Source organism: Diceros bicornis (genome assembly GCF_020826845.1).
Source record: "Diceros bicornis minor isolate mBicDic1 chromosome 30 unlocalized genomic scaffold, mDicBic1.mat.cur SUPER_30_unloc_2, whole genome shotgun sequence".
Lineage (NCBI taxonomy): Eukaryota > Metazoa > Chordata > Mammalia > Perissodactyla > Rhinocerotidae > Diceros > Diceros bicornis.
In genome coordinates, this window is record NW_026690900.1 from 76149 (window position 1) to 99586 (window position 23438).

At 42.1% G+C, this 23438-nt stretch overlaps 1 long non-coding RNA gene across 2 annotated transcripts; it reads left to right on the plus strand.

Annotated features, from left to right (window-relative positions):
• Positions 1-18226: 18226 nt before the first annotated feature.
• On the plus strand, positions 18227-22583 carry LOC131402100 (uncharacterized). 2 transcript variants are annotated; one of them, XR_009218272.1, is made up of 5 exons: positions 18227-18267; positions 18368-18434; positions 18717-18856; positions 19205-19272; positions 22491-22583. It is a non-coding gene; the product is annotated as an uncharacterized LOC131402100 (long non-coding RNA). The 2 variants fall into 2 exon arrangements; XR_009218273.1 differs by having other exon boundaries at positions 18726-18856.
• The last annotated feature ends 855 nt before the right edge of the window (positions 22584-23438 follow it).

Consider the following 23438-nt stretch of genomic DNA (forward strand, 5'->3'; position numbering starts at 1 on the left):
GAGGAAGCAGAAGGGAGTGTGGTTATCATTTATGGTGATGCCAACTCTCTCGTAAGCTTGAGCTTTTCTACTTGGGAATATTTAGTTATATGGAAAGTCTGGGTCACGACATTACAGTGGGATTTTATCCACAGTGAGAGAGATTTCATCCTTGACTCATTACATGGGACTCTCATTTTTTGACACCACCCTAGTGAGGTCTATGGCTTTGAAAATTTTATTCAGACAGTTTACCCTACCAAATATCCAGAAGACATTTACCTCACTAGATTGTGGTACCCCTTTATTCCTTGCACCGATTCTGAGCCTGATTGTAAAACACTGGAGAATTGTTCACCCAATGCCTCCTTGGGATCGTTGCCTTGGCAGATTTTTGACACGACCATGACTGAATGGAGTTACAATGTGTACAATGCTGTGTATACTGTGGCCTGGAGCCTTCATGAGATGCTTCTTCAACGTGCAGAAATTCAGCTAATGGGAAGTGGGGAAGATCTGGTGTTTTTTCCCTAGCAGGTAAAGTCTCTTCCACTTAACAGCATGTACTCTTGTAAAAGTGACTTTCTTATGGGTTTCCACAGGTGTTCAAACCAAGAAGTTAGGATTCTTTCTCCATGAAAAGCAGAGGAGTTTCTGTACTTGTTTCACTCTCTAGGAGGTAAGTGTAGTCCTGGGTAGTAAGTCATAAACAAGAAGGTTCTAGTGGCAACGAGGAAGTGAGCTATGAGTCAAAATCAATGTTTTGTGTTACAAAGGATCCCAACATCCTGCTTGCCTAATGTTTCAATAGGGATTATCCAGCCTTCTCCCATGCAGCTCCTCAATGACAAGAAGAAGAGAACTTGTCCTTTACGTGACTATCTGGTGCTGAACATCATGGTGAATACTTTGCATAAATGATCTCATTTAATTCTGCAACCACTTTAGGTATTGCTAACATCATTTTGCAGATTGATGGTCTGGGAAAATTCAGAGAGTGCATGGGGGTGTCTAGATTAGACTTTGTACTTGAGATTTGTCTGAATCCTATCAACACTGGTCATGTTGATATTCTTGTCTTTAGGCATTTTCTCTTGAAACTACCTGATATTTTAGAAACATTATGATATTGTAGTTCTCCATATGCTTTCATTTGCTTTACTTCATTGGATACTTGTAATAAAATTACATTAAGAAACAAGGATTACAGACAATGAAAGGCTGTCCCCAATTCAAGGTTTTTCTCTTTAACACCTGGGCCTACTTCACCGCAGGATGGTGTGTCACTTCTAGCTGTACCCCTTTCTGAGGAACATAGAATTTAACAATCCTGCTGGTGACTCAGGTAATTTGGCTGAAGGAGGAAAATCAGATTAAGAGTACACCATTCTCAACTTTTGGAATTTTCAGAAGGTCTTAGACTTATGGTTAAAGTAGGAGAATATTCCCAACATGCTCCACGTGGTCAGGATGTGTCTTTATCTGAGGAGGTGATTGAGTGTGCCAAAGAAATTACTGAGATGGGTTGATCCCAATCACAATTACTTACACCATACATGAATAACCATAATCTTGTTGGGGTTTTGTACCCCCTCAAAGCTTCATAAAAGGCCACATATGGGAATTTAACAATTCACTTCCAACTGAAGTAATTTTTTCTTTTACCAATAATCCAAGATCGAAGCAAGACCTTCACAGCCAAAAAGATTGCAAGTTGCTGAATGTTCAGAAGGTGGTTAGTAATTTTTAGGAATTATTAAAAAAAATTATGTACATGTTTTTAAGAGATAATGTTTTTGCACACTTAGTACACTACAGTATAGTGTAAACATAGCTTCTTTATGCACTAGGAGATCAAAAAATTCGTGTGACTCACTTTATTGCAATATTTGATTTGTTGCGGTGCTCTGGAAACAAACCCATCATACGTCTGAGGTGTACCAGTCTTTTGTATCATACAATAAGCATGGCATCCAACCAATGAACTGGATTTAGATATTTCAAGCTTCAGTTTGTTAAGGCCCAATACTCTAAAGCACTCTAGTTACTTGAAAATTAGGTAAAAGTCACAGCTGTTACCAAGTGTTATCTGATTTTCTCCAGACTCCACACTCTGTATGCAGTGAGAGTTGCAGTCCGGGATTCAGGAAGAGCCCTCAGGAGAGCAAGGCTGCCTGTTTTTTGATTGCATTTCTTGCCCACAGAATGAGATTTCCAATGAGATAGGTGAGGATATGCCTTGCAGTGACATTCTCCACTTCTATTTTTTTTTTGTAGGGAAATATTTGTCCTGAGCTAACATCTGTTGCCAATCTTCCTCTTTTATTATTGTCCCCAAAACCCTAGTACATAGTTGTATACCCTAGTTGTAAATCATTCTAGTTCTTCTATGTGAGCCATCACCACAGCATGGCAATTCACAGAGAGATGGTGTGGTTCCATGACCAGGAAACCAACCGGAGCCACCAAAGTGGTCAGCACTGAACTTTCATCACTAGACCATCAGGGCTGGCTCTCCACCTCTCTTTTGTATGCACTGTTCTCCCAAAGAAACGGAAAAGCTCTGGATGAGGACTGCAGCGTCCAAATGTTTCCTTCCTCCATTTAGTAATTTAACTTTTATAGCCAAAAAAGCCAACTTTTTTTTATCATTACCATTCAAAAAGATACACTCTGTCTCTACCTTGAACTAGCTTGCTTGACTTATTTTAGCATCATTGCAGGCATTATCATCTCAAGGAAACCCTTTTTGACCACTCCAGAGGAACCGAACTGAAATCTCTGTCATGGAATCTAACACATGGTATCGTAAGTCCTTACTTTTCATCTTCTTTAAATCTACATTTAGATCACATTGAACAAATCCTTATTTTTCCAGAGTCTGGTGCTGTTCTTAGCACAGAGCAGGAGCTCAGAAACGTTGTGTTTGATTTAAGGGGTAAGTATTTACATGGTATGCAAAGTGCTTAGGGTACAGCTTCCTTCAATGAGTACATACATCTTTTTTCTGATGTCCTAGAGTTCGCAGGTGAGTAAAGGAGACAACATGCAGTGAAGTGAATTCAAGGTGGTGACAAAGGGCTGCAATATAGGTAAGCAGAGACCCATGGGATGCAATAAGTGATAGTATATATATTCGTGGGGAGGGAACTGTCATGGACTTCTTCATAGAGGCAGTAGCATTAGTATTATGTCAGACTAATGAAGGCGGATTAAATTCTTGGTGGAATTCTTAGAAATGGCAGAAACTGGCAAAATAACCCTGCATTTAATATTCTAGGGAGCTGAGAAAAGGTTCAACATGACTAGAACCCAGACAATGTGGGTTTGGGAGTTGGGTCATGAAGTAGAAGAGGGACAGAAAACCAACACTGAAGATTTTTCATACCATAATTAACATCTTGGAATTACTCAGATTTATGATATTAAATGGTGCAATGCTGGAATCCCCTCAATGGTGGCATTATCTAATTTTATTTTTGTGATTGATATGAAGCTTAATTTCACAACATCTTTTGTATAATTTCAATTTTTTTGAAATGTACTGAGATTGATGATATAGTCTGGCATATCGTCAATTTGGATAAAGCTTCCACGTGCATATTTGTCGTGTGGTAAGTTTTGGTATATGTTCCCTATGCACATCTAAAGAACACTACGTCCACTAACTTCAATTCCTACATGCTTGGAGATTAATAAATACACTTGTAAACAACCGATGATTAATGAGTAAACTATCATGGAAATTAGAATGTATTTCCAATGAAAAATACTGTTCATCAAATCTTATGGGTTTGAGTTAAAACTATCCTTAGAGAGACATGTATAATCCTAGATTATATATATTTATTTATTATTTTGTATATTTAAATAAAGAAAGGTTGAATTTCTAAGTTGTAAGCATTCATCACAAGCTAGAAAAAGAGCAGAAAATTAAACACTAGGAAAATAGAAAACACAAAATGATAAATATTAGAGGAAGTGTTAACAAAATAAAAGACAAACATCAAAAGGATAAATAAAACTAAATTAGATTCTAATAAATGACAAATATACTCAATAAAATCCTAGTCCTAGTGTTCAACAAAACAGAAAAATTGCAAGAAAAACATACCAAGGCTGAAAAAGAGTAATCTGTGCAGATCATATGGAAAATTTTTAAAATGAAGAAAACATAAATAACATCATGTTGATACAATGAAAATTAAGAAGAAACTCACAAATTTCCAGGCAAATAAAAGTTACCAAACCGTCTCAAGAAAAAATGAAAAATCTGAATATTGCCATACCTATTAGAAAAATTGAGACCATCTTTTAAAACTTTTCTACAAAATTTTATTGTAGGCTATTTATTTGGTACAAAGCTGATGAATCTTCCCAAATATTCAAGAAAGAAATAATATACATCTACTCAAACTCTTCCAGAGGATAGGAAAAACAGAAAACTTTTTGACTCACTATGAGAGACTAGCTTAACATTGGTACGAAAATATAACAAATTCATTGCAGGAAAGGAAATTACAGGCCACTCTCTTTCTTTGATTAAATTAATTTATCCTAAAAAAAAAATCAAATCAAATCAATGTTCCAAATCTAGCTATATTTTATAAGAAGGACATATCATGACCAAATAAGGTTCATGCAATGTAATTCAGTACACTAATCTCTGAAAAAAGAGAAATAATAATCGCAATAACTGTAAGAAAAACTAGTAAAATTAAACACCTATTCATATTTTAAAACAAACAACAACAACAGAACAACCCTTACCAAATCAGGAACAGAAGGAAAGGCTCTTACTCCCATACACAGTAGTCACAGAATGGAACTTTAAGGTGCACTGTTGAAAGCAAGGATAAGAGAAGAATGTTCAACATCACTGCCTCTATTAGACGTTACACTGGAGGTCCTGCCTGATACAATATTGGCAGGAAAAGAAATAAAAGGAATAATTTGCTTCAAAGGAAGAAGTAAAATTGAAGTTATCTTCAGATGATATTATTGTATAAATGTAAAATCCATGTAAATTAATGTATTAATTGAGTTTAGTGGTGGCTGAATACAAGGTTAATATAGAAAATTTTGCTTCCATCTACCCGTCATAAGGCATCCAAAATTTGAATTTTAAAAAATGACATTTACAACATCTTAAAGTATGAAGTACCTAGAAATAAATTTAATGAGACTTTCAAAAGATTTCTGTCCATAAATTTGTAGAACAGCATTTAGAAAAATAGAGGAAGACTGAAAGAAGTGGAGGGATAAACCAAGTTCGTGACTGAAAGGACTCAAAAGTCAACAGATATCAAAACTGTCCAAATTAATCTACAACTTCCACAAAATTGCAGCGAATATGCTGACCGTTCTGTGGAAATTACAATTGATACAATTCTTATGGAAATGATAAAGGAAAAACTTAACTAAGAAAATCTTGAACAAAAGAATAGAGTGGGAGTACTTACTCTACCTGACATCAAGTATTATAGCATCACAATAGAGGAGGTTCATCAAGAGGATAAACAAGAAAATCAACGGAACCAAATGGTAAGTTCAGATACAAGATGCTCATATAGGGACTCATGTATAGATGACTGATTTACAAGGAAACACTGAAGAGAAGTGGGAAAATGGAAGACTTTTCAATAAAGCATGTTGGGTAAATTGGCTGCCTTCATGGAGAAGACAATGACTCGCCAACCCGAACTCACACCATCCACAGAATTCATTATCAGGCAGATTGTAGTTCTAAACATGAAAAGTGAGAAAATTTAAAGGGACGTAAAGAGGAAGGAGCAATGCCCCTGTAGAAGTAAAAACATGTATTTATGCCTGCAGGGATGAATGGGCACGGAACACTTTCAGAACCACAGGAAGATTTGGGAATCTTAAAAATCAGAGGAGAGGTAGTAGAGGTAGGCAAGACCAAGGTTAGACAGTCTTGTTGGTCTTCCTAAGAGTTTGTCGGATTTTTTAATCGAGGCTAAACATGATTCCACTTACATGTAGAAGTATCACTTGTGATGCAGGACAAGGGCAGGGAACCAGAGTAAAAAGATCTTATGATAACATAGGAGAGAAGTGACTAAAATCTTAACAGAAGTGGTGGAAGTGAAATCAAGGTGAAATGTACTGGAGATAATTTTAGATGGTAGAAAGGGTCTCATTTTGAAACTCCCTAGGAGTGAGGTCTATGACTTGGTCATTTCTGTTTCCCTAGAATGTAGCATATTATGTGCCTCATGGAGGTTTTCCAATAACTGCTTGCTCCTTTAATGAGTAAACCTAGGCCAAAGCTTACAGGGGTATAGCTCAGAGAGACAGGGAGCACTTTTGGTTTTCTGCTGAGAAAAAAGTGCTTTCATGATTATGCAAGATAAAAACCGAGAAGCATAATAGCTTTGTTTACTTAACCATAAAGAAGATGGACACTATTAACTAGGAACAGATCTCTGCAGAGTATTCTGTTATTTGGTACATGGAGCAACAAAGGAAGACAATTTTCTAAACTGACCCAATGCCTTCTTTGGGGGCATGCGAATAAGAGAGAGTGACTGAACCTGGGCTGAGAACACTTTGCATCTCTCCCCAGACATGGATCAGAGTGTGAAGTGTCCAGATCATCAGTAGGCCAAGAGAGAGCAAGATCGCTGCCTCCAAAATGCTGTGATCTTTCTGGCTCATGAGGACCCCTTGGGGATGGCCCTGGCTTGCAGAACTCTGTGCTTCTCTGTCCTCACAGCTGTGGTCCTGGGTGTCTTTGTGAAGCACCAAGACATTCCCATAGTCAAGGCCAATAATCAGACTCTCAGCTACACCCTGCTCATCTCCCTCACCCTCCGATTCCTATGCTCCTTACTCTTCATTAGTCGTCCCAACACAGCCACCTGCCTTCTTCAACAAATCACATTTGGAGTTGTTTTTACTGTGGCTGTTTCCAGTGTCTTGGTCAAAAATATGATTGTGGTTGTGGTCTTCAAGGTCACTGCACCAGGGAGAAGGATGAGGCAGTGGTTGGCGTAAGAGGCACCTAACTTCATCATTCCTATCTGCTCCTTTATCCAGCTTAGTCTCTGTGGAATCTGGCTGGGAAACTCTTCTCCCTTCATTGACACAGATGCACACTCTGAACACCGCCACATCTTCATCGTGTGCAACAAGGGCTCGGTCACTGCTTTCTACTGTGTCCTGGGACACCTGGGCTCCTTGGCTCTGGGCAGCTTCACTGTGGCTTTCCTGGCCCGGAACCTGCCTGACACCTTTAATGAAGCCAAGTTCCTGACGTTCAGCATGCTGGTGTTCTGCAGTGTCTGGGTCACTTTCCTCCCCATCTACCAAAGCACCAAGGGCAAGAGCATGGTGGCCGTGGTGGTTTTCTCCATCTTGGCCTCCAGTGTGGGGCTATTAGGCTGCATCTTTGCTACCAAGTGCTACGTTATTTTCCTAAGGCCAGAGAGAAACACATCAAAAGTATTAACGAATAAAACACATTCATGGAGAAAATAATCGAAATGTAAGTTATTTTCATAGGTCACAAGAACTCGCATACACTTGACAACAAAACTACCACATTTTTCCAGACCCACTTTAAGTATCAACTAAACTTACCTTACATCTCCAGTTAACTATTTGCTTTATGTTTCTTTTGGCTTTGTACAATCTTCCTCGGGCATTCAAATGAACAAATACAAACACATTCATACTAATTCTCCTCTAAAATTATGTGGGAGAGATTGCGAAAATGGCCACACATTAGTCCTCTCCCTCTGTCTGTTTGGTCATAGCATCCCACGTTGACTCTGGGTAGACTTGGCCTTGTAACTTGCTTTGGCCAATGGGACATTAGCAAATGACATGAGCAAAGGCTTGAAAAACTCTTGTTCATTGTTGGTACTTGTCCTTCTCTGGCTGCCCTTGGGAAACCTGAGGCCATCAATATGTGAATGAGTCTAGATAGACTGCACATCTCCATCACTCCAGGTGACTTCAAGTCAACAATCAGATATGTGAGTAAGGCCATCCTAGACTATCCAATCCCAGCTGAGCCACCAATTGGTCCGGATAAAAATAACTGCCCAGTTAACCCACAGAATCTTGAGAAAAAATAAACTATTCTTATTTGAAGCCACCAAATTTTAGGATGGTTTTTTATACAGCAGAAGCTAACTGATACCTTATGCTACCATTTATATATGTCCTCTCATTATTTGTGTAATTATCACAGATTTCTATTTCTTTATCCAATATCGTAGACTGGAATATCCTTCTCTAGATTAAGTCTCTGAAAGAAAATCAGAGACCATATCACGTTCCATTTTACTTTTTCTCCTTCCTCTTTTCAACCAGACATCTTTAAGCATATATATTAAGAATATCTTCACTAATTTTAAGATTATGGATATTCTTCTATATTGTCATCCACCACTGTTATACATGGGGGATTTTTACTTTTAATTGTAGCCCTATAATCCATTTGGAATGATTTACTTGTGAATAATGTTAGTTGATGGTCCAGTGTTTTATTTTACAAATGGATATCATTTAGTCTATAAAATAAATACAGCATCATTTTAAAAGTTGATTTGAAGCATATGGAATCTTTATAATGTTTGGAAAACTGATATCTTTGAAACATTGTTTTCAGTCACAAGTATAGCATATCTCTCCATTTAATCAGAGCTTTTACACGCTTTGTATCTCTTTATAATCTTCTTCATATAACTAATGTGCAGTTCCAATTATTGTAACTACTTATCTTAAAGAATTCATTGCTCTTGTGAATGGAATGATTATTTACATGGTTAAATGAATTTTTGCTCATGTAACAGTATTTTTGATGTTTCATATAGGAATCTAGCTTCCTTTCACATTACTCCACTTATTTACCAGTTCTAAACTTTTAAGTTATGTTCCACTAAAATAATAGATTTTCTCTTCTTCTCTAGTATTATTTACCTCTTATTCTTTTGATTCTCATTTTTTCATGACTGTGCTCTCCAGTGCCACACTGAATCACACTAGTGTTTGCCAGGAGCATTTTCCTCTTCTTAAGTGTAGTGTAAACATCAGGTAATTTCTTGGTCAGGGCAGAGCAGGCATCGAAGAGAGAGAAAGTGAAAACGTGAAGGGGAATCATTGCTAGTTGGAAATCAACAGACTTGCTTCTCTTGGCTGTTTGGAGCTGGAGATGTTATTACAATGAGGCCAGCTGAGAATCAGAGGATCTCTCTCTAGTCCCAGGAATTAGTCTTGGTCAAATCTCTCAACCTCTTTAGACCTCATTTTCTTCACCTGTGACGTGAAGAGTTCGACAACTCTTTTTGAGTTCTGAAATCCAGTGACAACAAGATATCCTTCACCCACATTCACTTGACAAAGACCAGAGAGAATTATTAGTTGTCTTCCTCTGCATCAACATTATTATCCATATCACCACTTAAAGACATATCAAATGTCTACTTTTGCATGACACTGATAAAACAGGTTCCATACCAAATCGCTCTTCATTGGGATAACAAATCTATAGTTAATTGTTTAGAGGTAAGTATAGAGATGGGCCCTGCTGGAACCAGCAATTAATGGGCCAAAAAATCTTGTTTTATTTTACAGTGATGCTGTGGAAACATTCCTTAATACACCAGAATTCATTTGTACTTACATGTAGGAAACAAATGGGAGCCTTGAATCCATGATTACGAGCTAATAAGGATATGATTTTTAAAATTGTGTTAATGATCCCATTTGCCTGGTATGCGTCTGTTCTCTGGTGAGTAAAGAGCAGATGTATTCAAGGCCACTTTCATTCCTTTAATAAATATTTACTCAGCGCCTACCCTTTGCTTCAAGATAGCAGTGATCTACCGTAAGAGCATTTGTATTCTAGTAGGGTGACACAGACCATAAACAAAAAGAGAACCTTGAGGTGATCAATAAAGTTACATATACGTCAAACTTTTTTCATTCTGGACTATTTTTCACCCTTTCCCTTCTTTGACTGTTTCCCAGAACTCTAAGCATGGACTTGAAAACACAGAAAGCATGGGTCCCAAGTTTCTTCTCGCAACACCCCTGTTTCAAAGACGTAGTGTTTATCATCTGAGAATATGTCTCTTTAAGACTAAGTTCCTATGAATCAGCATTATTTCATCACTTTCTTGAGAGGACGGATGATATTATGAAGGGGAAACAAAATATCCTATGGGATTTATACTCGAAATGATCTTTCCACTCTAATTGTGTTATTTAATGTGGTGTGATTTGGGGCAAGTCAGTTACTCCTTCAAAGACAGTGGTAATAATACACTGAAAAGTATTCTATAGAGATTAAATGAAACAAAGTATGAGAAACTGCTTTGTAAATTGCAAAGCAATCTATTTCAGCTTATTTTTTCTAATAATATTTTCATTTATCCAATCCTTTTTGACTCTACGCAACCTACCTAGACTGAGTTTTATCATTTATTCAATAAAATGGGTCAAAATGGTTGAATATTAGAAATTTCATATGGTTCAACTTAATTAATAGGCCATCACAATATTTAATTTGGTTATAATTACAGCTAAATTTTTCATGTTGCCTTACCATGTGCCAGGCACTCTAAGCATCTGACATGCATTCCCTCATTTAATCCTCACAACGATGCTATGGAGACAATACTATTAACCCCTATTGTATGGATGAGGAATATTAGAGGTTATATAATTGACCAAGCTCACACAGCTGGTACCCAGGCAGTCTACCTCGAAAATCTCTTTTAGGGATCCATTAGAGGTCATGGTGCTTACATTGTAAAAGGATCACCCTGGTTCCTGGGTGGCGAATGGACCAGAGGGTACAAAGCAAAAAAACACATGGCTACTGAAATGATCCGGTCAAGCAATTCTAAATACAGGATTTCCTCCCTTTTTAAGGCTGAATAATATTCCATTATATGGATGCCCCAGATTCTCTTCATCCTTTCACCCACGGATTCACAATTAGGTAGTTTCCATCTCTTTGCTATTGTGAATAATATTGCAGTGCATTTTGTCAAACGATTTCCTGGCACTTAGTGAGTTTGAAAAAATTCTTCTTATACACATTAGTTACTGTAATGAACTACCTTTCCAAATGTCTAAAGTTTACATATTTGTCATTCTACAGAAATACCTTGCCTAATCATGATTTGTGTTGTTATCAGTTCATGATCTAAGATTTTTGTACAAAAATTTGCTATAATGCCTTTTTTTCATGTATTCAGGAACTTTGCGTAATATGGGAATTCCCTGATTCTTGATTTTTAGTAGAGTTTTCTAGTAAGCCTTTAGGATAGGAAGTATCTTCCTAGATGTGAGGCAGAGAGCAGAAAAATAATAAAGTGATTGCTATATTTAATTATATCAAAAGAAAACTGTCGTTTTGCTAAATTGTTTTTACACATCCTTTGCTTATTTGTAAGAATGGCAAATATCATTTTATTAATGAAAAGAAAATTCAATAAACAATTTTAACATAAAACAAGATCTATTGAGAACTTATATGAAAATTTTAGCAATATGCTGTCACCAATTTCCTCATCTGCAAAATGGAGATAGATAATACCATCTTCCTTATGGGTTGCCGTGAAAATACTCAAGAGTAATGTATGTAAAAGGCTTATCACCATGTCGGTGGGAAAGTGATGTCCCATTCATTTTTCCACCGGGATGATGACAGCTTTTCTTATGCTTGAAGTCTGTAGTTTTCAAAATACGTTCTATGGTTGTAAAGTGAATCCTTTTTACAAATTCTTTGTAGAGTTCAATGATCCCTTTGGAATACAAATTCAGGCTCCCGTGTGTGTGCGTGTATGTGTGTCTATACGCACATCTCTCAAATAATACTTTAAGCCTTATAACGAAAAGCTACCTTCCCCACTCTTGACTCTGGTTACAAAAACAACTTCTTTAATGTTCTGGTTGAAAATCTATATTTCTAAATTAGCTACTCATACAGCTTTTTCATTTTTCAGCTTTTGACTATTTATAGTTTCTTCCTTTTCTGAAAAATCCAGCATAAAGTGTTCTTACATATGTTAAAAACATAATTCCCCTTGCCCAATATAACTATTTAATGAATTAGGATAAATCAAAATTCAATGTCTACTGTTTTATGACATCAGTGTTTACCATTTTATAGTATACGAATCTTATCCAAAGATGTGCTACATCAGATATTATGAATACATTTTCTTTCTCACTTTTTCCTTTGACCGTTCAAATGGTAAAATTATCTTGTTTCTTTGTTGTCTCCCTCTGGATTCATCACTGGTTCATCTCCTTCCACCAGAAACTTAAATCTCTTCTCCGTAACTTCTGATGCATGAGACAATTCATGGGCTTCAGGTTTTGCTTGGGGACATCCCTCTTGGTCTTGAACATATACACAGGCCCACATATACGCAGTACGTCTGGAAGGATAGAGGATAAAAGGATGTTTATCTCTGTGAAAAAGGACTGGGAGACCGTGGTAGAGTTTTCTTATACGTGCATCTTCCACGTATTGGCCTCCCTCCTCCCAGATTTTTAAAATTAAAATAGCGTTATATCCTTATCTACTGGCTTGGGACTGCAAGTTGTAGAGAAATGTGAATATATGATCAAATTTTTTAACGAAATTAAGAACCAGAAACACGCACAAAAATTTAGAATTCTAAATATGGGCACATCATTCTATTAGGCTGTTAAACGTGGGGAAAGGATTGAAGAACAGCTGTTCAACATCCAGCTACCTATACAGTTTAGGAGTCCATGGAAAGCCCCGCCTCCAGCCCCGCCCCTGGAGCTGATTTCCTCCCCCTGTGGAGTCTGCCTGACTTATTCCAGCCCAACCCCCGCCTCTTCCCGCCCCTGGATCTGGTCTCCGCCCACAACGTTGGGGCCTGGCTCTGCCCACAGCCTGGTCCTGGTTCATTGCCCCGCCCGTACCCTTGTTCCCGCCCACAGAACCGCCCCCCCCCCGGGCCTGGTGTCACTCACACCCTTGTCCCCGCCCACAGCCCACCCTTAGAACTGGTTACCGCACACAGCTCCGCCCCTAGATTTTGTCCCTGTCCCTGGTGCTCACCCAGCCCACTTTCCAGCTTCTCACTCACTCTAGAAACTAGACACCTCCCCCGAGGCTGAGGTGCCCGGCCCGACCCGCCCCCCGCCTCAACTCGCAGCCCCCAAACTTCCATCCTCCGCGAATGCCTGCCCGAGACCAGAAGTGGAAGCGCTGGCGGCGCCTGGGATGGATGGGGCGTTTTGGCGCGGTGTGTCCCATATTCTGGGCTGGAACCAGATTCCCGTGGACGTTAGCCCTCAGGGGCGGAGCCCGGTGAGCCGCGGGCGGTCCCGGCTGGGTAGGGGTCCAGGGAGGGGCCTGGGCCATGGGCAGCACCGTCAGGGCCCAGCATACCTCCATCCCCCCACAGCCCCCTTTCCCCCGGGCTGTTTGCTCAGGGCGCCCGAGGCTGCTGTTCCTCCTGGCTCCGGGTGCCGCCATCCCTTCCTCAGAGTCCCCGCCACCGTCCTCCTTGTGATTTTGTCCCCAGGGAGCTTTAGCTGCTTCTGGAGGCGGTGTTTGGGTTGTTACTAATGGGGGCGCTCCTGGCCTCTAGAGGGGGAGGCAGGAATGCTGCTCAGCATCCTCCAGGGCCCAGGACGGCCCCACAGAGAATTATCCGTCCCCAAATGTCAGTTATGCCAAGGTTGGGAAATCTGCTCCAGGGCCTGAAAATCTCCTGAGGCCTGAATGAAGTGTGGAAAATGTTGACAAGTCAGCGAGTCACTTACAGGGTCCCTAAATGATAAGCTTGTTTAAAGGGTCCAGAGTCACCAAAAAGTCTCTGTCCAGCCAAGTGAGTTGAGCGACTCAAGTGCACACAGCACGAAGCTGCTTTCTCCCATCTTGGGCAGCAGGTGGCTGGATAGGAATCGGGAAAATCCAGTCACAGCCAACAGTTACAATTAAATCAGTAAATACAAAAAAAATAAAAGTGAATGGGGTGGCCTTTACATCCAACACCCTATAAAAGGCCTCAAAAGTTTGTATGTACTTTTTTCCCCCCCTGAGACACGTAAAGCATCTGTGGAGCTCAAGTTTGAGGTGAAACCAGGCTCAGGGTCCACCTGTCCTCGCTGCTCCATGGGTCATGTGACCAGGTGAGTACCCTGTGGACCTGGTACTAACAGGTTCCGGCAGCCTCCGCTGTGCAGAAGTCCTGCCAGTGGGCTTTCCTGGGCTCGGGTTGTCACCACATGGAGTCACTGAGAGTGAGGGTATCTTGAGAAAAATTATTGATGTTTGATGGATGGAAAAATGGTAAGCTGTGTGTGGTTCTGTGTGGTAAATGTTTCAGTAAGTACAGTTATACGCAAATAAGAACACATGAAACAAAAGTAAATAACTGCATATGTGTATTATAGTAGAAAATATAGATTTACTTGCATAATACTCAAAAGTCAGAATTTATATATAATTTAAATACAGAAATGTTTTGCGTGTATATGTAGTATTAGAAGACATCCCATTAAATATTAGCAGGTATACTCAGCAACATTCCTTAGACCCATTCAATTTGACTTCTAAAGTCCTATAAATCCTCCACAAAAATTTGAAATAAAGGAGCATTCAGGGAAAAAGATGATTGGAACTTTGTATTAATAACAAATTTAAAATTGAATTTACCAGTAGCCAGATTTATTTTGAGCATTTTTTTCTTTATGACATTTCAAATCATTTGGAGGAATACTAAGCAACACTGTAGATTGAAGGGAAGGGCACTAGTCTCAAAAAAGACTGGCGTCTCCACCTTGACTTCTAAAGGGAATTAACTTTGTTTCTTGAATCTTTTCTGGAAGAACAGTCTGGTGATTTATGTTGCAGAGAATCTTGTTAAATGATTTTGTATTTAGTTGTTGGCCTCTACTGATTGTGTTTGTGTGTTTGTGCCTTTTTCATTCTAGTTTTCCTGTGACGTTCTTGAGGGGAATGTGTGCTTGTCATGCAATAAACAGTCTTTGAGTGTATAATTTATGGTGACCCACCATCCTCGTTTATTCAGAACAGAGGGGTTTTCCAGGATACAGGATGTTTAGTGTTCAAACCAAGGCAGTCCTAGACAAACCAGGATGTTTCCTCATCTCATAAGCCAGGCCCTGGGCCACATGCATGGGGTCATGGAGAACCAGAGAGACCTTGTCTCACCTCCATGGAATTTATATTGTATTTGGGAATTTGGATTTTAGACAGTAAATGATGAGAGTGATGTGGGAGTTTGGCACAAGGGGACTCAACCTGAGGGGGCAGGGAAGCCCTCTTGAGAAGGACTGATATTTAGCTTGAGAGCTAGAGTTGGGACTGGATTTAGCTGGTCTGAAGGGTAAATTGGAGTGAGGGTGTGGGAGTGTGTTCAAGAGAGCGTTTCAGGTAGAGGGACCCGCATGAGGACACCCCTGAAACAGAGAGCCTGTTGTGTCCATGAACTGAGAAGAGGGATGGATGAGCGGAGTCAACACAGGGGGAGAGGTGTGAGCCAGACCAGCGAGGGGGACATGCTGGACCAGGTCAGGCGTGACTTGGGACTCTTTTCTAAGACCAGTGGGGACACTCTGGAGAGATGTGAACAGATGGCTGATGTGATTGGCGTTTGGTCTAAGCACTTTGGTTAAAATGGACCTGAGGGTTAAGATTGAATACTTAAGAGGCAGGAGGTGTTGGGAAGAAGATTACGAGTGAGGTGATTGTTCCCTAGGTCTGGGTGATGGCTGTGGAGTAAGAAAGAAATAGAAAGAAAAGACCTTGGAGTGTAGAATCGAGAGAATGTAATTGTACTTTCTTGCCTGCATGTGTCAGATGGCACAGGGCACTGGCTTTTCTCCTCGCTGCTGTCCGTGTAGACCTGCAGGCGCCCCCTCACCCAGGTCTGTGTGTTCACCCCACTTGGTCACTCACAGGCCCCATTCCACATCCTAAAGGAAGTCAGGCCTTACTTGTGAGGGGGTTGTCTCAGACGGGAGACACCGAGGAGAGCCCCTCCACACATCAGAGCAGCCCATTCAGCCTCTCCCTCAGCCTCCTCCCTTCCACTCTCCCACTTACCACACCCAGAAGGAAACCTGCTCAGTATTGCACAGCCCCATGTTCTTCCTCCACCAGGCTTGAGAAGGGTGGGGCAGCCAGCGGGGTGGACACCGTCTGCACCTTCCACTCTGAGCCCTGCCGGTCCCGGGCTGGACAGAGTGCGACTCTACTGGGAGCTGAGCCATGAGAACCTGGGCGTCACCCACCTGGTTTCCCTCACCCTGGACGGGGACAGCCTCTACGTCAGTGGTGAGGGGCTGGGCTACAGCCACGCTCTCTCTGCCAGTCAAAGTTCTGTGTTGCCTCCATTGCTCTAAAGTGAGTTTTGATCCATCTCTCTCTCCTTCTGGTCGGGGTTCAGTCTTCTCATCACGGTGTGACTGCTGAGTTCAGCCACCTTCCACCTCGTTGCCACCTCCCTGAACACCCCTTCCCTCTTCTCTTCTGCTTTTCCCACACACGTCCCTACATCCTCCCTCATTCTTAATCCTTTATGTTCACCCCAACACTTGCTCAGCTCCTCTCGCCTTCTCTCCACAAGTTATACCTATGGAGCCGCAGCCCCGACTACCACCAGTGACTATTCCTGGCCCTGATGTCCTGGGTCCCATCGCATTTGGGGTTGGGGAGCAATTGTTCTCCTTCACCCGCTGTCCTTGGTGAGGGAAGGACCTGGAATGGCCCTAACTCATCCCTTCTCTCTCTCTTCGGTTCTGGTGCAGAGTCCCAGCCCAGGGTGAGAAAACCTTAGACACAGACATGTTCTCCACCACATTCTGACCCCACATGGTTTTCACTTTTATTCTCTTGAAGCCCCGCCCTTGGTCCCCCTTTTCCAGGTATCTCATCTGTCTGTCCAGTTTTCTGCCAGTCCATCTCTCTCTCCTCTGTGTTCAGTCTCTCTTATTCACCCATCTCACTCTCTTGGGCTCCTCTCATCCACAGGCTTGCTCATCCCTCTACTCACACAGTGACCCATCCCCTCACTCTCATTTATGATTCACCTGTGAATGGTGGTCCTGGGACAGCCACTGCTGGAGCCCGGGTGAGCCTGGAAGCTCCTCCCACTCTGTCCCTCCCTGATGACAGTCCTCGCCACAGCTCCCGAGCCAGCCACCACATCCCTGCATACTTGATCATCACCTGTGCCACCAGAAGCCACCACAGGTATCTGGGGGTGCCTTTATCTTCCCAAGAGAAGCTCTCCAGCCCCTACCAGCGAGTTGTGATCCAGGAGCTGGGAAGCCAGGGTGTGAAATTCTGGTTTTAGGGCAATCATGCTGATCACAAAGATTATACCAACGATTCAGTCTAAGGCAAGCCCTCAGAGAGCCCCTAATCTTGTGAATTAACACACCATTATAACACAATGTGGGAGGTTTCGGGGAGTGGCACCTGGCATAATTTGGAGGGGAAGAGCTTGCTAGAGAAATTTTCACCTGAATGGAGTCTTTAAGAATGAGTAGGACGGACCCTGGCAAATAGAGGATGAAGAGTTTTCCTGGCAGAGGGGATTCCATGAGCAAAGACTACAGCCAGAAACAACATGCCGTATGGGGAGAATTGAAACGAATTTGGGTTGCATGAAGCATAATATTTAACCCGCAATAGATGGATAAAATGAGACTGAAAGGTCAGCAGGAGCCAGATTGAGTAGAGCCTTGAGTGCCAGGTCAAGAAGGTTGAACTAAACAGTGAAGGCCATAGGGAGCCATGGGTGGTACTAGAGCAGTGGTGGCCCTAGTGAGGTATTCATTTCAGAAAGATTTTTCTAGTAGTCCATGTAGAACATCCTTTAGACAGAGCAACCAGTGTGCCTGCTGGGGTGTTGGTCTGGGTGAAGGAATTTAAGACTTGAGTTGGGACAGGGATGGAGTGTATGTGAGGACGAGTGTGCAAGGTGAATGGGTGTTACTGGGAGGGAGGAGGAGCTGAGCAGATATGCTGGTTCTGACTTGGGTGACCACACGGGTGGGTGGTGGTGCCACTGTGAGAGAAGACGACAGATGATAAAGAGTGCAGGACTCTGGTGTGGTCTCAGGCCAGCTCTCAGTGATGGCCATCGCTCTCCCTCTCGTCTTGCAGCTTTGGGGCACAACCTGAAGACCCTCACAGTCAGTGTCAGCATCTCCACCTTCTGGTATTCATCAGACAGGATCAACAGTTCAGCCACGTTCAACTCCACTGAGAGGGTCCTGCAGAGCCTGGTGAGACCCTGGTCCCAGCAGCTCCTGGTGGGTTAAATCCCACCCAGCCCCTCCCCCAACCCCTGTCCCTCCTCCTCATCTTCCTTTCCTTCCTCCCCAGCTGGATCCTTGTTCAAGAAGAGCAGCCTGGGCCCCTTCTCCTTGAGTGGCAGACTGGTCTCCCTCAGGTAAGACCCTCCCTTGAGCACTTGCCCCTAATGACCACTTTTGTGACCACCCCTCTCTCAGTTTCCCCACTCACCTCCCATTTCCTCCTTCCTGTTCTGGCACAAACACCAGAGGTTTCAGGACCTCTCTCTAGATTTCCCACGTCCCTCTCTCCCCAGGTCTGAGAAGGATGGGGCAGCCACCAGTGTGGACGCTGTCTTCACCCACCACCCTGACCCCGTTGTCCACCATGCCTCTGTGCTGGGAGCTGAGAGTCTCCACCTGTCTGCTCTTCCTCTCAGTGGCTCCAGGCTCTGCACCCTGGAGTTTATGCATGCAGAGAGAGCACCAGCTACATTTCCGCAGGATCAGCTGGAACCTCAGCAACCTGGAGCCCACATCCTCGGAGTACACCGCCCTGCAGAGAGACACCCAGGACCAGGTGGGGTCTCCCCTCTCCCGTCTCTCCTTGCCCTGAGAGCACCCTCATTCCTCTGCCTGACTTACATCTGTTACATTATTGTTTCAATCCTTCACTTTCCCTGCGTGTCTGGGTTCTCTCACTTCCCAGAGGTGATGTCCTAGCTGCCTTCCCCATTTCTCATGTGGGTAAACTGAAGCTCAGAAAGGGGAGTATTTTGCCTAAGGTCACACAATGAGTTAGGGGCAGAGCCAGGATTTGAAGTCAGGTCTCCTTTGCCCCAAGGTCTGTGATCTTTCACTGGCCCAGTGGCCACCTGCATCCCCAGGAGACATCCATCTCACCCACTCTCCCTCCCATTTGTTCTAGGTCACCAAGCTCTACAGAGGCAGCCAGCTGTGAGACATATTCCACTCCTGCCTGGTCACCGACTTGATGTAGAATGAGGAGATTGGAAGCATTGGTTGAGCTGATGGCTGATGGCTCTGAGCTCCCGTGACACATCCTTGATTTGGAAGTCACTTACATGGTGCTCATTCTCCCCCACATCCCTGTCAGCTAATCCTACCATCTCCAACCACCTCCATCGGGGGTTGAGAAAAGCATTAACATTTGAGGCCACCAACCTCCAGCATCCTGCTCCTCATCCTCTTCTGGAGACTTTCAACAAATATCAGCAATCTAACTGTGCTCTCCAATAGTGAAGCCACTAACCACATGGGGCAATTTAAATTTTTTATACACCATTGGGATATGATTCACATATTGTGTATGGGGGTGTTGTATTTTTTAGGTTTTTGTATATACAATGTCTTCTCCTCTGCAAAACAAATAGTTTTACCTCTTCCTGTCTAATCTGGGTTTCTTTTATTCCTTTTTCTTGCCTAATTGTCCTCATTAGAACCTGTAGTACCTCTTATTAACATATGAAATGAAGGAAGACATCATTGTCTTGTCCCTGGTCTTAGGGGGAAATTTTCAGGCTTTCACATTGAATATGGTGTTAGCCTTGGGTTTTTCATCGATGCTATTTATAAGTTGAGAAAGTTGTTTTCTATTCCTAATTTATTGAGTGTTTTCATTTTTAGGCATGAAGGGCGTTGTATTTTGTGAAATTCTTTTCTATGTATATGGTTGAAAATACGTGGTATGGCCATTATTCTATTAATATGGTGTATTACATAATCAAGTTTTCAGATATTAAGCCAACCCTTCAACTAGAGGTGAGAGATTAAGATGTTCTCAAGTCTGTCCTCAGCGTGCCACATCCCTGAGCACTTGTGGCCTTCTAGATGCCCACAAATACACTGCAGCTTTTCAAAGCCCCCTGTGGACATCTCATTCCCCCAATTTTTCTTCTAAGTTTTTGGCTCACCTCTTGCCTGCCTCAGCTGGAATCACTCCCTCAGGCCACTACAATAGAAAACAATTAGCTCTGATTGTTTTTACCAAGTGCCTTGGGGACCGACTTTCCACCCTGGGCAAGCTCTGAGTCAAGTAAGGACAAGCCCTGAACATAGAGCTTTTTCAGGGAGCTGCCAGGCAGGTCAGCTAGTGACAGTTCGATGGGGATGGTTCTTTTCAGAGCTCTAAACCCATTATGGCTGCTTGGCTGCTGGTTGTCTCAGCCACCATGGTTCTAAGACTGATGGTTTTCAAAGTTATGGAGGATATTGTGAGAGCAGGATGTGAATATTGAAAGTTATAGTGCCACAAAATTTGCTACCTTTATCAAGATTCTACCGTGTATCTTCACTAAACCCTCCTCAGATTCTCACAAGCATTTGAAAAATTTCTATGCTCTGAAAAGTTGATTTTGACCATTTTTACCAGTGTTCTCATTGTTTTTATGCATTTTCAAAAGTCCCTACTCCAAAGTTTCAAAAATGTTCTCCCTCTGGTTATTTATTTATAAATTACGTACTTGAAATTAAATTACATGAGAAATTCAGTTCCTCACTCACACACACTAGCAAGATTTTAAGTGCTCGATAACAACATGGGGCTAATAATGAGTGTATTTGGTAGTGCAGACAAATGTTTACATTACTGCAGAAAGTTCTCTTGGACAGGACCCAAAAGCAGGGTATCTAGAATCACGGTAGTATTCCAGACACCCTTGTTCATCCTTTGTGTCCTTCCAGGTCTGTCCTCCACAGTAACCACACTGGAATGGACTCCCTGTGTACCTTGCCACCGAGACTGGACAGAGTTGCCATCTATGAGGAATTCCTGTGGCTGACCCAGTATGGTACCCAACTGCAGAACTTGACCCTGGACAGGAAGAGTGTCCTTGGGGATGGTAAGGCTCCCTGGTCATTGTGAAAGGAAGTGAGGCCTTTCTGGGAACTCTGGATGCCTGGGGTTGACAGAGCATTGAACTTTCTCAGGCTGGCAGGTGGTGGCACAGTCCCCCAGTCTTTCCCCACCATTGAGAGAGAGAAAAGAACACCAGCGTAATATTGGTGGCCCTCACCTTCTCGTAGACAGCTCTGTGACCTCAAACTCGTCACCGCCCCTCTCTGGACATTTGTTTCCTTATCTCTGCACTGAAAGCCACTGGGCCAGATGGTCAGTGAGGGCCTCTAGCTGTGTGTGAAGCAGACTTGCAGGTTTGGGGATGGATGCTTTTCCTGATCCACAGGCTATAGTTTGCCAAGTCCCACTCTAGATGAGCACCAATGCTCTAGAACTTTCTGCAGTGGTGGAATGTTCTATATCTGTGCTGTCCAGTGCATAGCTGCATATGGTTGTTGAGTGCTCGAAGGATGGTATTGTGACTGGTCTTTATTGTTAATGATTTTTAATGTTACTGAGGTACTAGAATTTTTATTTTATTTAACTAAAGTTAATTTTAATTCAAAAAGAGACTTGTTGCTGCTGCATATCAGACAGCACACCTCTAAGTGGTTGTCTGGATAGAGGTACACGTAGGGGGAACTGCACCCCTACCCCCATGCCCACTGGGTGCCGTGTGTCCTCCCCTTCTGGACTTTATGTTGTAGCTGGCAATAACAAGAATAGAGAATTGAAACTTATCAATTGTTTGATGTGAACAAACTCATACTTGCAGGCGGAAATCAGAAAAGACTTCCTGCAGGAAATTACATTGTAGGTTAATCCTAGAAAATGAATATTAAGCAAATAGATAAAGGAGAAGGGGATGATGTGTTTCTAGGCACGGAAGAACACTTTTCAGTGTGAATTTACAAATTTAGAGAGATCCCATAGGCTTGCCAACTGTGATGACCCATTCTCCCCCCGGCCGTCGTAAGAAAGTCCATTCAAATTCACTCATCTGTGCCCAGAGGTATGAATTTGGTTTAATTTATTACACTTTTGTTCTGTGATAATGGCCTTGGATTTTGTAGCAAAGTGTGCTCACTTTTTAGAGATGGAACTAAAATGGGGTGAAACATCATGATGTCTACTTTACTTTAATATTTCATTGAATACGTGGGATGATTCAAGTGGGGCAAGTGTTAATAATTTATACATTGATGAAATATTGTTTTAATTGGATGGAATATACATTGGTAAATATAGATGATGGATGTTTATGAGACTGTTCCCTTTATTTTTCTGTGTATCTAAAAAGTTATATTAAAAAGAGTGAAACACACTCCCATGCATTCTCCATTTCATTCACTTCCAGAATATTCTCCCAACAGAGATGACACCTTTATTGTGAAACCTGGTAAGCCTGCAGGAAGCCCCAGCCCAGGGTAGGAGGCGAGTATCTTGATGTTGTGCCTCATCGAAGAGAACCATGTGAACAGGTTTTTGGATGATGAGGAAAGTTGGCCAACCCTTGTCAAGGAAGGTTGAGGCACAGTGGGGTCAGCAGGAGCACTGGGGCGATGACAGGAGGTGGTTCACCCCATCACTTGTCTCCCCAGACCTCCTTGTCTGGGCCCTCACCCTCATCTTCTTGGCGGGACTCCTGGTGCTTATACAGGCCTGACCTGCTGTCTCCTGGTAAGACATGACATGTTGCTTGTCTTCTTACTATTGGGTTGTAAGAGCTCTTTATATAATATAAATACACATCCTTTTCTAGGGATATGTTTTGCAGATGTTTTCTCCCAGTCTGTGCGTGGCTTGCCTTCTCCTTCACAACATGAGTCATTGGGGGAATGTAAGGGACAGTCATCATGAGATCCCACCACACTTGAGAATGGCTATAATTAAAAAGACTGACTATAGCAAGTGTTGTTGAAGATGTCAAGTCACTGAAACTCTCATCGAGTGCTGGTGAAAAATAGCTTGGATGCGTCTTTAATAATTCCATAAGTCTACCCAGCCATTCCTCTCCTAGGAATCCATCCAAGGGAAATAAGCCCATATGTCTATACACAGACTTGTACACACGTGTTGATAACAACCTATTTATAGTAGACAAAAACGGAAAACAACACAAATGTCCATCTATGGGTGAACGGATACGCAAAGTGTGGTATATCCCCACCTTGGAATACTATTCAACCATAAAAAAGAATGAATTATTTTTTCTTTTTTAATTATTTTACTGAAATTATAAAGGGTTTTAACATTGTGTAATTTCGGGTGTTCATTATTATTTGTGAATTTCTGTATAGACTGC